The sequence below is a fragment of the Nesoenas mayeri genome (assembly GCF_963082525.1).
Source record: "Nesoenas mayeri genome assembly, chromosome: 3".
Lineage (NCBI taxonomy): Eukaryota > Metazoa > Chordata > Aves > Columbiformes > Columbidae > Nesoenas > Nesoenas mayeri.
This window is the reverse complement of record NC_137544.1, coordinates 44,296,783-44,310,660: the sequence shown is the minus strand read 5'-3', so window position 1 is coordinate 44,310,660 and position 13,878 is coordinate 44,296,783. Positions and strand designations below refer to the sequence as shown.

Genomic DNA, 13,878 nt, shown 5'->3' with positions numbered 1-13,878 from the left:
TTCATATCTAAATATTATGTTATCAAGTATAGCTAAAACAAGCAAACATGTCTAGGTAAATTATTCTTTGTTACAATTCTATTCAGAAATAAGGATTTGTATTTTTTTTCTTTGTCATATCTTTGTACAGCTATAAAATTTAATTTCAATGTGCAAGATTATTCTAATCAATTAATCATTGTGCCCGGCTTTGGATACACACAGTTGATAGGGACTTTTATGCTTAAATCTTGTTTTTAAATCTTTGATATTGAATGCAGATTAATGCATGTGCAGAAAATATTTGAGAAAAAAAAATTGAAAAATCACTGCAACACAATAGAATGTAATCAGAAAAATAATTAATAATAATATTACAGAATTTAAGTATTAAATCATTATTTATGTATTTTCCTAATTTCTCAAATCATTAAAGCCACTCTGTTAGAAATACTGGCATGTATATTCTTCACATTTTTTTTTTAATCTATCATTAAATCAAAGCTATCTGAATAATGCATCTGTCACTTCAGAAAATGCCATTTTCTTCACAATAATATTTCAAATACATTAGAATTCAAAAAAATCAAATGTTCCACTTTTATGCTTTTAATGTAATATTAAAACACCCTCATCTTAAAAGTCTGTACTTGACAAATAAATGTATCATCTGGTTCTCCAAAGTAACACTGACATATCATTCAAAAAACATTGTGACCTGAATTCTTCTATTACATTGTAGTAAAATAGATCAGAACTCATTGAAAAGATGAATATCTTTGACATAATTTTATTTTCAAACTGACAAAACTTGGAAGCCAATAACTCAGTGAAACTACAGAAGACTTACATTCTGTTACTGAGAGATACTTAAAGGTAACATTGGAAAAAATATTGTTCTTATGAGGACAATGTTTGCTAGATAAAGCAGACATATTATAGAGATTGAAAATAAAAATTCATATGCAAATGTTATTTTTAGTAGCTGCAATTTTACTGAACAATCTAAAAAATTAAATTGATAACTTTCCCTTTTTGTTCCGATATCTTAACTTGTTTAATTGTTTCAATATTGTTATGAAGAGTAGAAAAATGGTCCATATTTAAAAAGAATGGAAGAAACATCCTGACACAGAAGCTGGCTTTAGAAAAAAGAAACGCTGTAATCGGAGTCCTAGACTAAGTCATATCCCATGGTTTTATAATTTTTTTTTATTAAGTCCACAACATAGGATACAAAATGTCTTCTTTTTTACAAATAGTTAGGAGTATTTAAAAATTTATAAGAAAAAAAAAGTGAAAGGAAATTAAGGAAAATTAAATTGGCTTATTATGGATAAATGTTGTCACACATTATTTTAATGTTTATTCTTAGATTGCCTGATGTAAGAATCTTATACTACAGATCCTTTAATTATTTTTTATATGTACATGTACATACATGTATGTATGTAAAAAATTTAAGCTGTTTAACCCATTACAATAAGTATTTGCAAATCAGAGTTATAGAATAAATTCAGGTTTTCTGAGGAGGTCATATAAGCCAACATCCTGCTCAGGGTAATGTCAATCACTGATTCAGAGCAGGAGGTTATTCAGTCCAGTCTCAAAAACCTCCAAAGACCAAAATTCCACAGTTTCTCTGGGCAACATGTTCCTGTGTTAAATTAGGATAATAATGATTTTTTTTGTTTATGTCATGCTGGAACCTCCCTTGTTTCAAAGTATGAAGCACTACACAGCTTTGGAAAGAGCCTGGTTCCATCTTTTTTTATCAGCTCCTCTTATTAAAAAGTGCCTAGCAGGAAAACTCTTCCTGCCTGATGCTAAAAAAAGCCCAGCTCCTCTAGCCTCTCTTCACAAGTCCAGTGCTCCAGACCTCAAGCTTGCTGACCCTTGCTCAGGTTTATTCAAATAATGAGGACCCAGAATTACCGTATTTAAATGTGGTCTAATAAATACCATTATGGGAATACTCACTTTCCTTGATTAACTGACTTCACTCACACAAATGTAAATGCAGAACACCCTAGCTCAATCAAGAAAACAAGCATGAAACAAAAAGGAAACTTTGGTACGCAAATGAGCTCGTGCAATTTTGAATGTTGATCTCTCTGATAGCTGATAGCAGGTACTCTTCCCACTTACCTGTCTCTATGAGTGTTTATTCTAACAGCTTCAGGTGTTTGAAATAGGTGGGGAAGAAAAAAAAAAAAAGAACAAAAACAAAAAAACAAACTTTAAATGAGCTTTACAAAACCTGTGCTCTGCTTTTCCTCTTTGCTGCTATCCAACGAAAAGTTAGAATTTATCTTCAAAAACTAGTGGCTAGTTCAAGTAATGTTTAGAAGTCAGCAGTCTTAGTAGTCTACAGGAAAGGGAGGATTCGTGTCAAATATGATTCTACTTTAGGGACATTCCAAGATATTAGAAATTAAAATTAGGATGCCCAATGCCCAACGTACCTTTTCATTTGCAAATTGTTTGAGACAGACTATGCTTTATTTAAGCTCTGTATTTATATAATCTTTCAAATAAAGGAGCCTTGATCTTACAGGCCTGTTAAGTAAAAATAACAGTGAATATTTAAAAAACAAGAACAGTTTTTTTGGAAAAAGCTGCTCAGATAATTCTCTTATCAGATATTGGATTTTTCAGTGCATCCTCAGAGGGCATGGGAAGAACAGAAATGAGCATAAACATAGTCTGACAAAAGAGAATACATATTATGTTTGGCATAGCTATATAGTTAGAGTCATGAACGAATAGTGTAAATGAAGACTTGAAGTGGGCAATCACAACCACGTAAGTTCAACAAGAGCAAGTACCGGATCTTGAACCTGGGACACAACAACCCTGGGTGTACGTACAGGCTGAGGGACAAGATGCTGGAAAGTAGCTCTGAGGAGAGGGACCTGGGGGTTCTGCTTGACAGCAAGTTGAACATGAGCCAACAGTGTGCCCTGGCAGCCAAGAGGCCCAGCTGTGTCCTGGGGTGCATCAAGCACAGCATTGCCAGCTGGACGAGGGAGGTGACTGTCCTGCGCTGCTCTGCACTGGTGCGGCCTCACCTGGAGCATGGTGTGCAGTTCTGGGCACCACAGTATAAAAAAGATATAAAGCTACTGGAGAATGTCCAGAAGAGGGCTACAACATTGGTGAAGGGCTTGGAGAGGAAGCTGTTTGAGAAGTGACTAAAGTCACTTGGTTTGTTTAGCCTGGAGAAGAGGAGAGTGAGGGGAGACCTCATAGTGGCATACAGCTTCCTTGCAAGGGGAGAAGGAAGGGCAGATGATGACCCCTTCTCTTTGGTGACCAATGACAGAACCCGAGGGAATGCAAGGAAGATGTGCCAGGGGATGCTTAGGTTGGACATTAGGAAGAGGTTCTTCACCCAGAGGGTGGTGGAGCACTGGAACAGGCTCCCCAAGGAGGCAGTCATGGCCCCAAGCCTGACAGTATTCAAGAAGAGACTGGACAATGCCCTCAGACATATGGTGTGAACTGTGGAGTTGTCATACACAGAGACAGGAGTTGGACTCAGCCATCCTTGTGGATCCCTTCCAACTCAGGACACTCTATGATTCTATGACTTCATCCTGTGCTACCTGGTTGTGGAACCTCTCCGTGCTCTTTATGTGAAATACACATAAAGGACATCAGCATTAGCAAAACTGCTTTTCCTTATCCTTTGAGAAATGGTGTGCAGGGGCAGAAAGTGGGAAATATGATTCTAGCCTTTGAGATCTTAGAAAGTTCAATTCAATATCAAACTCTGTTACTTCTCTAAGGCAAGATCCATATTGACAGCGTCAACTATTAAGTCTCTTCTCAGGCATAAGCTTCCAGTTGTCTACACTGAGAACGCCTGCTTTTAGACTCAATAGCAGGCCATCTTGAGCCTGTTTGGCTTAACAACCTGGTATGGTATCAACTGTACTCTACTGTTAGCATCTCAGACTATTTTTGCACACTGGGCACAAGAAATCTTCTTGTCATGACAACACAAGATTCTGTCCCTTAATTCCTGACCTGCAGGCACCCAGTGCTCCTCTCCAATGCCCATAGTGTGAGACAGACTTAGGAAGAGACACATGACTAATTCTGGATAAACTAGAGCAGTTTCTACAGTTTGGGTCAGTAAATAAAGGTACAATCTTACAGAGCGCCACAGGGCTCAGTCTAGATGGCCTCAAATGCAATTGCAGATACAAGGTTTTGTGCTCACAAACAACTCAGTGCAGTGCATTCTGTCACACACGGCTGCTTTCACTTGCTCTCATAAAGGATGTGGACTAGCGCGTTATATATAAATTGATTCAATTCAGAGCTGCAGAGATTGTACATATCGAAGTGTACCTTCCACCAGTTTAAGCAGTTGTCAACTCAAAAACCAGTTTCTCTCTAATAGTATTTTTAAAAGCAAATTAATAGACATGCTTAGTACAGACTTTAGTATCTGGAGTTAAAGACATTTTTAATTTAAGCTCTATTTTCTAGAAAGCAATACAGCTTATTAAAAAGAGAAGAAAACACAGAAACTGCTATTTAGAGGGAAGAGAAAGTGGATTAGTGGAGTAATATTCGCAATTGGTTTTTCATTGTGCGAACACATGGCTGTTTGGGAGTATTACACAGAACTGAATTTATACCATTAAATATTTACACATCATTTTAGTTTTCCAAGTCATTTTCAGACATTCGCAAAACAGATGTGTACTGTCATTAAATCATATCCAGCATCTTACACATTAAATTCCTACAGAGAACTTTCAGCAAACACGTAAAACAGATTATCTTTTTTAGAGTATGGGGAGGTGCAGGCTTGGTTTGTTTGGGGTTTTGTGTGTGTGTTTTGTTGGATTTTTTTGCCTGAGAATCAAAAAAACAAAGCAAATTGGATCTTTAAATCACAAGTTCATACTGAATATTTGACTAAAAATCCATTAGAGTCATCAGTTATCATTATAGTGTCTGGAGTTTAATTCTCATATGAAAATCTCTACCGACTTATAACTTGGTATCATGCAGTCATAGAATAGTTCCCTGTATTAATGGAACTGTCAGTAATTTTGGGCAGGGGAAGGGAATACTGATTGTAAAGAAGTATAGTGCAAATATGACTTGAAGGAGCAAGAATGCCTTAAAGGACTATGAGATTACTTATTGGTAGCTATGTTTAATTTATTTAAATTAGGTTATTTTCAGTGATATTACAACTAGACAATGCTGCTACTGTGTTTTCGAAAATGAACACGTAAATCAATTAGGAGAAAAGGGTGGAACAAAAATATTATCTATAGCATGATGTATAAATCAAAATACACTGCATAGCTCGGCAATATATGCCACAGACATAGCACACATGTACAGTGTGTATAGTATTCTAGCATTACATCAAACTTGCCAAATTAACCCAGATGCTTTTCCTTATTTCCCTCACTTTTCTTTGAATAACAACTATGAAGAAATATAAAGGAAAAATGATTACCCACTTACATGCACACAGAGCTCTCTCTTGAGCAATCAGACCAAGGGATGGGCAGACAGCAGCTTTCACTTCAAAACCCTTAGCATTAGGATTTATAAGCTGTAAGTCTTCATCTAATGAGCACAATTTGAGATACAAAAATAATCTTACCAGGTCTTCTTCACGAACTGCTAAGAATACTGATACAATAGTGGATATTGTTGAACACAGCAAAGTATTAAGACATTAATCTGAGATACTCTTAGCTCTAGCATATTACACATTCTCCCATCACCAGAGCAGAAAGAATGATCCTTCTAGACATTGTTTTTCAGGGCTTCTGTACAGGACTACACCCTTAATTGAGATCTTACTGCATAAGAACAGACAGATCAATTACAATATTTAAAAACTTTTTCAAGAATATCCAGGGTATGAGATGGATGCTTTATTATAATGCATTACACTATTCCACAGCAAAACATTTTTCTTCTTTTCTTTATTAATGCCTAAATTTATTTTCTCTAAATTATGCTTTTTAGAAAAACCAAGAATTTGGTTTGGCTGCTTAAATGTCAGACTGAACTCATTACCTTGCTTTATCTCATGATAAAGCTGGGCTGTAAACAGAGCCTGTTATTGCTGAAACCCATGCCCTGCTCAAATACCTTTGTCAGTGCAGTAATTGTCCTGCCTGTACTCTGGTGACCTTCCACATTGTCTTCCCTCATGAAGCCACTTTGCTTTAGCTGCTTTCTGACAAAAACTAGTATTTCAATGCTTCTTTTGTATACAAAAACATCCCCATCTAAAATAGCTGTCCATCACCTCTCCTTTGCCTATAAATGGAACTTAATTTAACTGGCCTTTTAGATACCTGAAAGGCAAGCATCAAGGTTTCTAAACTTAGGGGGATATCGATCAATCCAAAATCTAGAAAGTCACAAGATTCGTGTGTAAATTATGTATTGTCTTTACAGAAGCATGTTCCATAGCTCTACTCTTACCTCCTAAATGGCTTAAAGGCACCATCAACTTTAAACATGAATAGGATCTTGTTAAATCTAATGGAGTCAGGGATTAAATACAAATACAAAAGTTATTGCAGGATCAGGACCAAGAGCTTTGCCATATGAATGAAAATATCCTTTCCCATTTTTCTACAGTTTTAGCTGCCTGGTTAATACTCAAAAACCAAACACTGAATTAGCTTATAAGCAAGTAACAAAAACTATACAGTAAACTTCTGCTATAAAAAACATAAACTATACAGGAATAATATCACCCAGTAAAGGTGGACACATGATGATTTATGGAATTTGCCTACTTTTGCTGTCATATTAGCTACTAGGCCTGTAGTTAAATCCAAAGAATTATAGCCTCGGGGGCTACAGAAATGTGCAGGTCGGACATAGCTCAAATACAAACCAAAACTAAGAAAGACTTTTTGTTTGTTGAAAATACAGGTTGTTTCAAAAAGATGGACTTAGTTTCAAGTTGGGTCAAATTTCAAATTAGGTCCATTTTTTTGAAACATCCTGTACTGTAAAATGTATACTAAGCATGGATCTGTTCTCAAATCAGCTGAAGACAAAGAGAATCTTTTGATTGTAATGTGCTTAGGTACTACTCAGGTATGTACACTGAAGAATGAAAACTTAAAAGTGTCAGAACTATTAAAAATTTCTTAGACTACTATGTGATAATTATTATAAGTATATAATAACTGAAACATTTATTTCTACAGATGTGAATCAAGGGTTTATTAAAATTCATCATATTCTGTATAAAAGAAAAAGTATATTACAGTTGCCATTAAAGATTATTGGATCTTAGAGATGAGTCCAAGGTACACATACAACCCAATTTTTGCAGTAATACTCAAGTTCTTCTTGCTTAATTTATTAGATTTATTTCACTCCTTAAATATTTTTTGAACTTCCAAAACATGAGCCCATCTATTTCTTGAACAAAAGAAATGTAGATAGAATTAAATGCCAAATGACTGTCAAGACTCTGAAGAAAACTTCTTTATAATTATTATCTTCTAATGTATGTGAACTTCACATTTATCATAGACTTCTTCCACAGTCAATGTATCCCAACTTCTGCCAAATATATTGAAGTCTTTAAAAACAAATATTATTGGACTAAACAGTTCTCAGTATCTCAAATAAGGTATAGTAGTGGAGATGTCTAAAGACTTGGTCCATCATTACTTGTAAGCCAATTTTAATTATGATTTTTATTAATAGTTTGGAAGAAGCAACACACTAATTAAAATAGAATGGTGTGTAATTTCGAGTATGTTATGAACACTAAGGAGGGCAAACATCTATAGAGGACTTAGAAGTATTACAAGAATTGTTTAGGATAACAGAAAGTGAGGTTTATCTGAACTGCACAATGCTGATCAGTGATATAAAGGCAATATTATTGTAGCAGATGCACACAGGAGACAGCGTAGCAGAACAGGTAAAAAGTTATAATGACAGGGGAAGGAAGCCTAGGGATGGGTAGAACCAGCTCAAAAGTTTTCTACAGCTGGCCTGCAAGCTAGACCCAGATATCCTACTACAAATAAAAGAAAGAAAGATAAGACTTTGCCACTGAAGATTTCCTGAACGGAAAGGAAACCTGAGTGGGCATGAGCCAGACTAGCTGTTTTCTGGAGCAGCCTTGGTAAAGGGAGTCAATGAATACATGTGGTGCTCTGACAATTCCTAAGCAGCAGAAGATCCCTGAGGAATATTCAGCAGCTAGCACCTCTTGACTGTTACAAATTCTGCCAAAGTCAGAGAGTCAACACTTGTTGTTTAAAACTAACTTTCCACTTAATGAGTCACTGCCTGTCCTCACTTCTCTATCTGAACTACGCCTCAAAGAAACAGAGTATTTGTTAGAACACATTTTTCCCCCTTTTTGGTGACACAAGTAAACTGATCTATCCAATATAATTTTCTTATTTGTATGATTTGCTCTTTAATGCTCTTAACACACTTGGGAATCCTTAATTCTTCATTTGTACTCCTTTATTCCTTTATCAAGATAGCAATAAACAATGGGGTGTTACTTCCAGAAATCGGTTATTTTTTATACTTATTATAGCTTTTACTTGCATTTCCCTTCTAGATAGCCTACACCAAGCTGTTCTATATAACATTCTTACTTCTTTACCAGAGAGCCCATCAGAAAGAGTAGAGAAGGGAGAAAAATGTGAGAAACAGCAGAAGGAATGCCAAGGTGAGAGAAAGAGGAGAGGGAGAGGTGCTCCAGGAACCAGATCAGAGATTCCCCTACAGCCCAGGGAGTCAAACACAGTGGAGCAGAATTTTCCAGAAGGACTGCAGCCTGTGACAAAGCCCCTGCTGCAGTAGAGGAAAAACATGAGGTGGAAGGAGCAAGAGAGACTGGTATGTATTTACCGCAAACTGCCCCCCATCCTCCCTTCACTGCTTAGGAATGAAGGAATCCAGAGTGAAGGAGTGAAGTTGGCCTTGGGAAAGGGAGGAAGAAAGGTGGTATCTCGGTGTTTGTCTTTGTTTCTCACCTTCTGAAGTTATTTTAGCCCATGGCATTAACTGGAAAGCAACCTCCATGTCTTTATCTTGACCCATGAGCTTTCTCATTCTATTTTCTCCCCTTGTCCTGCTGCAGAGTTGAGCAAGTGTCTGGGTGGGCATTTGGCCCTCAGCCAAGGTTAAGCCCCCACAACAGAGAATTGGCTTGCTTCCTCTAATGAAAGTCCTCTGTAGGGAGGTGAGATTCAACTTCTGGTCAACAGTTTGAGCACCTGCTCTCACACAGCACAAAGGACCTTGTCATGCTCCATCCACGAACTATAATAAGGCTTGTTCTAGGACTATTCAGCAGAGCTATGTTTAGATACCCAGCAAAAGAGAAAGTCTAAAATGTAACTCCACATAGATGACATGAGACTAGTCATCATCTGAATGTCTTTTGATGGCTTGAAGGTCACATTGAAAAACAAAAGAGCCTGTACACAAATATAGATCATTATTTTCCATACAGAACTGATTCCTTTTGTCAACTGTTTCACTTCTGCTAGATGTCATTCACATTTATACCTCTTCACTTTTCACTGTCTCTCGAGCTACTTCTGGAATATTTGCAGAAGCTTTAGAAAGCTTATACAGAAATGATACAGTGATACTATCAAGATATGCATGAAATGAACCTAAGTAACCATGCAGTCTTCTTAGGGTGACCCTCTTCAGCTCATACCCTCCCCCACTATTTGTTGTGCTCACTTGTTCTGTCATGTCTAAAATAAGACTTGTATGCTTCTCTAGGCAGAAACCATGTCTTATTTGCTTTGTGAAGTCTGTAGCATATTTTAAACTGTGCTATTTAATCTTCAGTAAGAAAAATCTTCCTCTGCTCATGACACATTTCAAGTTTTCGAAAAGATCTTAATCTGTATAGGAAAATGCAATCTTTCGAAAGCTACAAACTGTTGTGTTTATGGGAGTGTATTTGAGAGAAGTACTGCTATAGACTTGCTTATGCATTTAACTCTTCCACTTTTGCCCACAGTTGGAGTAAAGTGCTTATATAAATTAATTAAATATCTATTGCACTCTTGGTATTTACCAGGGAATGCAGAAAGGCCAAATTAAAGACCTTGTTTTTCTTCAGTTAGTAACTGACATATACAGGAAAAAAATCTTTTACTCACTTTCTAGGTGTACCTGTTTCTCTTTCTACAGTCTTCTCTTATTTTGACTAGAAATTCTATTAGGAATATGAAAGTTTCAGAAAAACCATCACATTTTCTAGAAATGTTTTGCTATGACACGTTTCCCATTGAAAAATTACATCACTGATGGTTCCTGAACAGCTCTGGTCAATAAATTATAAATTATGTCAGGAACAATAATATACACTTGAGACGAGTTAAAATATAGGTAATTACTTTTTCTAAGTCTGAATAAATTCTTATCAGCTTATGATGAGTGTGAAGACAGCTATAAAGAGCAGAAAAAAAATATAGCAGGAGGGTGTTTTCAGACATAACTTTGCTTGCTATATTTCCTCTTTATTTACTCAGTCTGCTTCCAGTTAAGAGTACCTGCAGCATTTTGGATCCTAGAATAAGAAACTTTAGTCTCTTTGTTCCGTCTAAACACACTTGTTTCAGAGCTTAACTCAAGTCTCTAGGTTTTGCTGTTGCTCAAAGTAACTAAAATTTTCTTTTTCATTTAATAATCCTGTTGTATATCATGTGACAGAACTTCAGCTTCACATCAATATTTAGCTAGGGCACTGTAACTAAGATGGCAAATCATGTCTTGGGGTGCATCAAAAGGAGCATGGCCAGCACTTCGAGGGAGGTGATTCTGCCCCACTACTCCACTATGGTGAGACCCCACCTGGAGTCCTGCATCCAGCTCTGGAGTCCTCAGCACAGGAAAGATATGGACCTGTTGGAGAGGGTTCAGAGAAAGGCCATCAAGATGATCAGAGGGATGGAACTCCTCTCCTATGAGGACAGACTGAGAGAGTCAGTGTTGTTCAGCATGGAGAAGAGAAGGTTCCAGGGAGACCTTATTGTGGCCTTTCAGTATTTTAAAAAGGCCTATAAGAAAGATGGGGACAGACTCTGCAGCAGGGCCTGTTATGACAGGGCAAGGGGTAATGGTTTTAAACTAAAAGAGAGGAGATTCAGGCTATACATGAGGAAGAAATTTTGTACAACAAGGGTGGTAAAATACCAGAACAGGATGCCCAGTAGATGCCCCATTCCTGGAGACATTCAAAGCCAGGCTGGAAGGGGCTCTGACAAACTTGAAGATATCCCTGCTCATTGCAGGGGAATTAGTCTAGATGACCTTTGAAAGCCCCTTCCAACCCAAACTATTCTATGATTCTAAGATTATACAATTTTAATCTGCCTTATAAAAGACAAACTAGACAGAACACCATTCCTTGCCTGTCTCACATTACAATAAACCCAAAAAACCCTCTAAGATCATGGTTTTTAAAGAACTCTTCCTTATTTTTTGCATAAAAGACAGGAGATATGCTCCTGTGTCACAGTGCACCTTTATTGATTAATATTGACTCTTAACAAAAGTATTAATGATCACCCTAACCTATGCCTGCAGTACTTGAATTTTCCTTACAGCTCTTCCTTCCAAGTATTGACTGGCACATGTGATTTATTTTAATTTAAACACTGACAGATTTGAAGGCTCAAAGATATATTACACAAAAAAAAATGATTTCTAGTTTCTTAAAGGTTCATATTTGACAGGTGATTGAGTTGCTTACCTTCAGAACTTATAAATTAATATTATACATTAATTCTGTACATTTTATAGGGTTCTAATTTACTGGGCTCAGTAGCATAGTATTGCATCATTACTACTGGCTTTGGTACATTAAGTAATTGATGAAACATTTTAAAACAGTGCTTGTCAGAGGGAGAACACCTGTACAGGTCTTCTGCCTTCTCAGAGGCATTACACAGTGTCCTGTGTGTAATGATAAAGACCATACTCAAATTTATGGAACCTGAATTCAGGGAAAGAGTGATAATAGGCTCATTGGACATTAAAAAGCAAAGCTTGACCTCTTCTGTTTTGGGGTGAGAGGGAGTACTGGATATTTTAGTACTTCTAGTAGAAAAAGAAATCAGTCTGTTTAATTGTGAAATGTGAACAGTGATGAAATGAAGTCAGGCTTTTATATAACAGCATGGTTAAACCATAAAGTTAATCATGTATTATTCTGTTTGTGACTTGAATATATATAGAAGATAATGTTTTAGTTACAAGTCTGATCTCAGGAGGAGTGAGGGGATAAGAGAGTGTAGCTATGAACAAGCTTCTGCATCACATGTCTAAAAATTTGCACCACATGAAAAACTTCTAATGCAAGAGCTAATATAGCTTTCTGTGACAAATCTATGCTTAGATACACATACAATATAGTATATTGTTTTTCTCCTTTAATTCTTTGTCATTTGGCATGAGATATAAAATTCCAGGATGCTCTGTTATGGTATGAAGTGTTCTAAAATCTCATATTTATAATTATTTTAACTAAAATAGTCATTGGTCAGAAAACTCCCATCTTCCATGCTAGGATTTTACTCAAATTTCACAGTTTGCCCATGCCATTTCTGTATTACAACACATAATTACTTCAATGCTACTTTTATGTGTTACTTTTATAATTTACAAATGAATTTACTGGCAATAATGTAAAAATTATAATGGACAATCTGGCAGTAGAAGCTGTATTCTCAAAAAAAGGCCTTCATTTTTGTAATAACTTATTTTAAAGTTGATGGGTTTCTTCCTTGTGTTCTCTAAAGAAAATTATTCTAATAACGCTAAATGGATTTGATTAGCTGCAGCCAAAACCACTGAGGATATATTCATGTATTTCATACAGTGTGAGGAACTCCTGGAGAGCTGTTAGAAACAATCACAATTAATTATTTTTTGTTTGGTTTCTGAAATACTGCAAGGCACTGCTGTCCTAAGAGTAATGTTTAAATGTACAGACACCATGGTTATTCTTAAAAACTCTACTTCAAATTCTCAAGCTGATAGGCTTCCAGAAAATAAGAATCTATCACATCAGAACTGTAAAGATCATCCCTTTCTGATAGCCTGCTTTTGAAGGGCATTATTATCTACAATAAAATTATTAATATTTTGAGTACCAAGGGAAAAATCACAAAAGCATACCTGAACATTTAAAGATTGAAAATCCATATCCCCATCAACACTAGTGGCACTTTCTTACTTATATCCTTGCTCATCTCACAGATACAAAATTAGAATTTGCTTAGCATAAATTCTACATCTGTTAAAACCCTCTCAAGTGTGGATAAACTGAAAGTTTACACAGGAAAATGTCCTGAGATGAATCCTTGAAAGGTAATATGTCTTTAGTGATCATTAGAAAACACTACCAGTCTTTGCCAAGATAATCTTTCCTTTACGCTTGCAAAGAGAAAATTGCATTAATAAGGAAGAGGAACTACCTTAAAGGTATGATTACTTCAACTGTGATGGCACAGACTATGAAAAAAGAGGGTGTTCTGTTTTCTAGCTATATTTCTGTTGCTGTTGCTTACAATATCACTCTGTGTACCCAAACAAACTCAGTAAATAATTTACTGAGCTGTGGTTCTGCAATTGTTTGGGCATAGTATATTGTAAAACAAGAAAATAATTGAAAGTATTTTGCATTCTCAGTGTCATATCTCATGGAGATAGTAAACAAAAGATGAAGATTTAATAAAAATAAGATAATCAATATGAAACCAGAAATTATTAGTACAACTGAAGGTCAGTTCTGACTGCAGTTGAATGAGCTCACACTGGTTAGGTTAAATGACAAGATAGCTAGCAGGTTTTTGTCTCTTTTGAATATGGAGAGAATATTAACAG

The 13,878-nt window shown here is 36.1% G+C and overlaps 1 protein-coding gene across 1 annotated transcript in view; it reads right to left on the bottom strand.

Annotated features, from left to right (window-relative positions):
• Window positions 1-13,878, bottom strand: part of GRIK2 (glutamate ionotropic receptor kainate type subunit 2) — a gene marked incomplete at both ends in the record, with an annotated part of 381,844 nt that overhangs the window by 95,228 nt on the left and 272,738 nt on the right. The window lies entirely within an intron of this gene.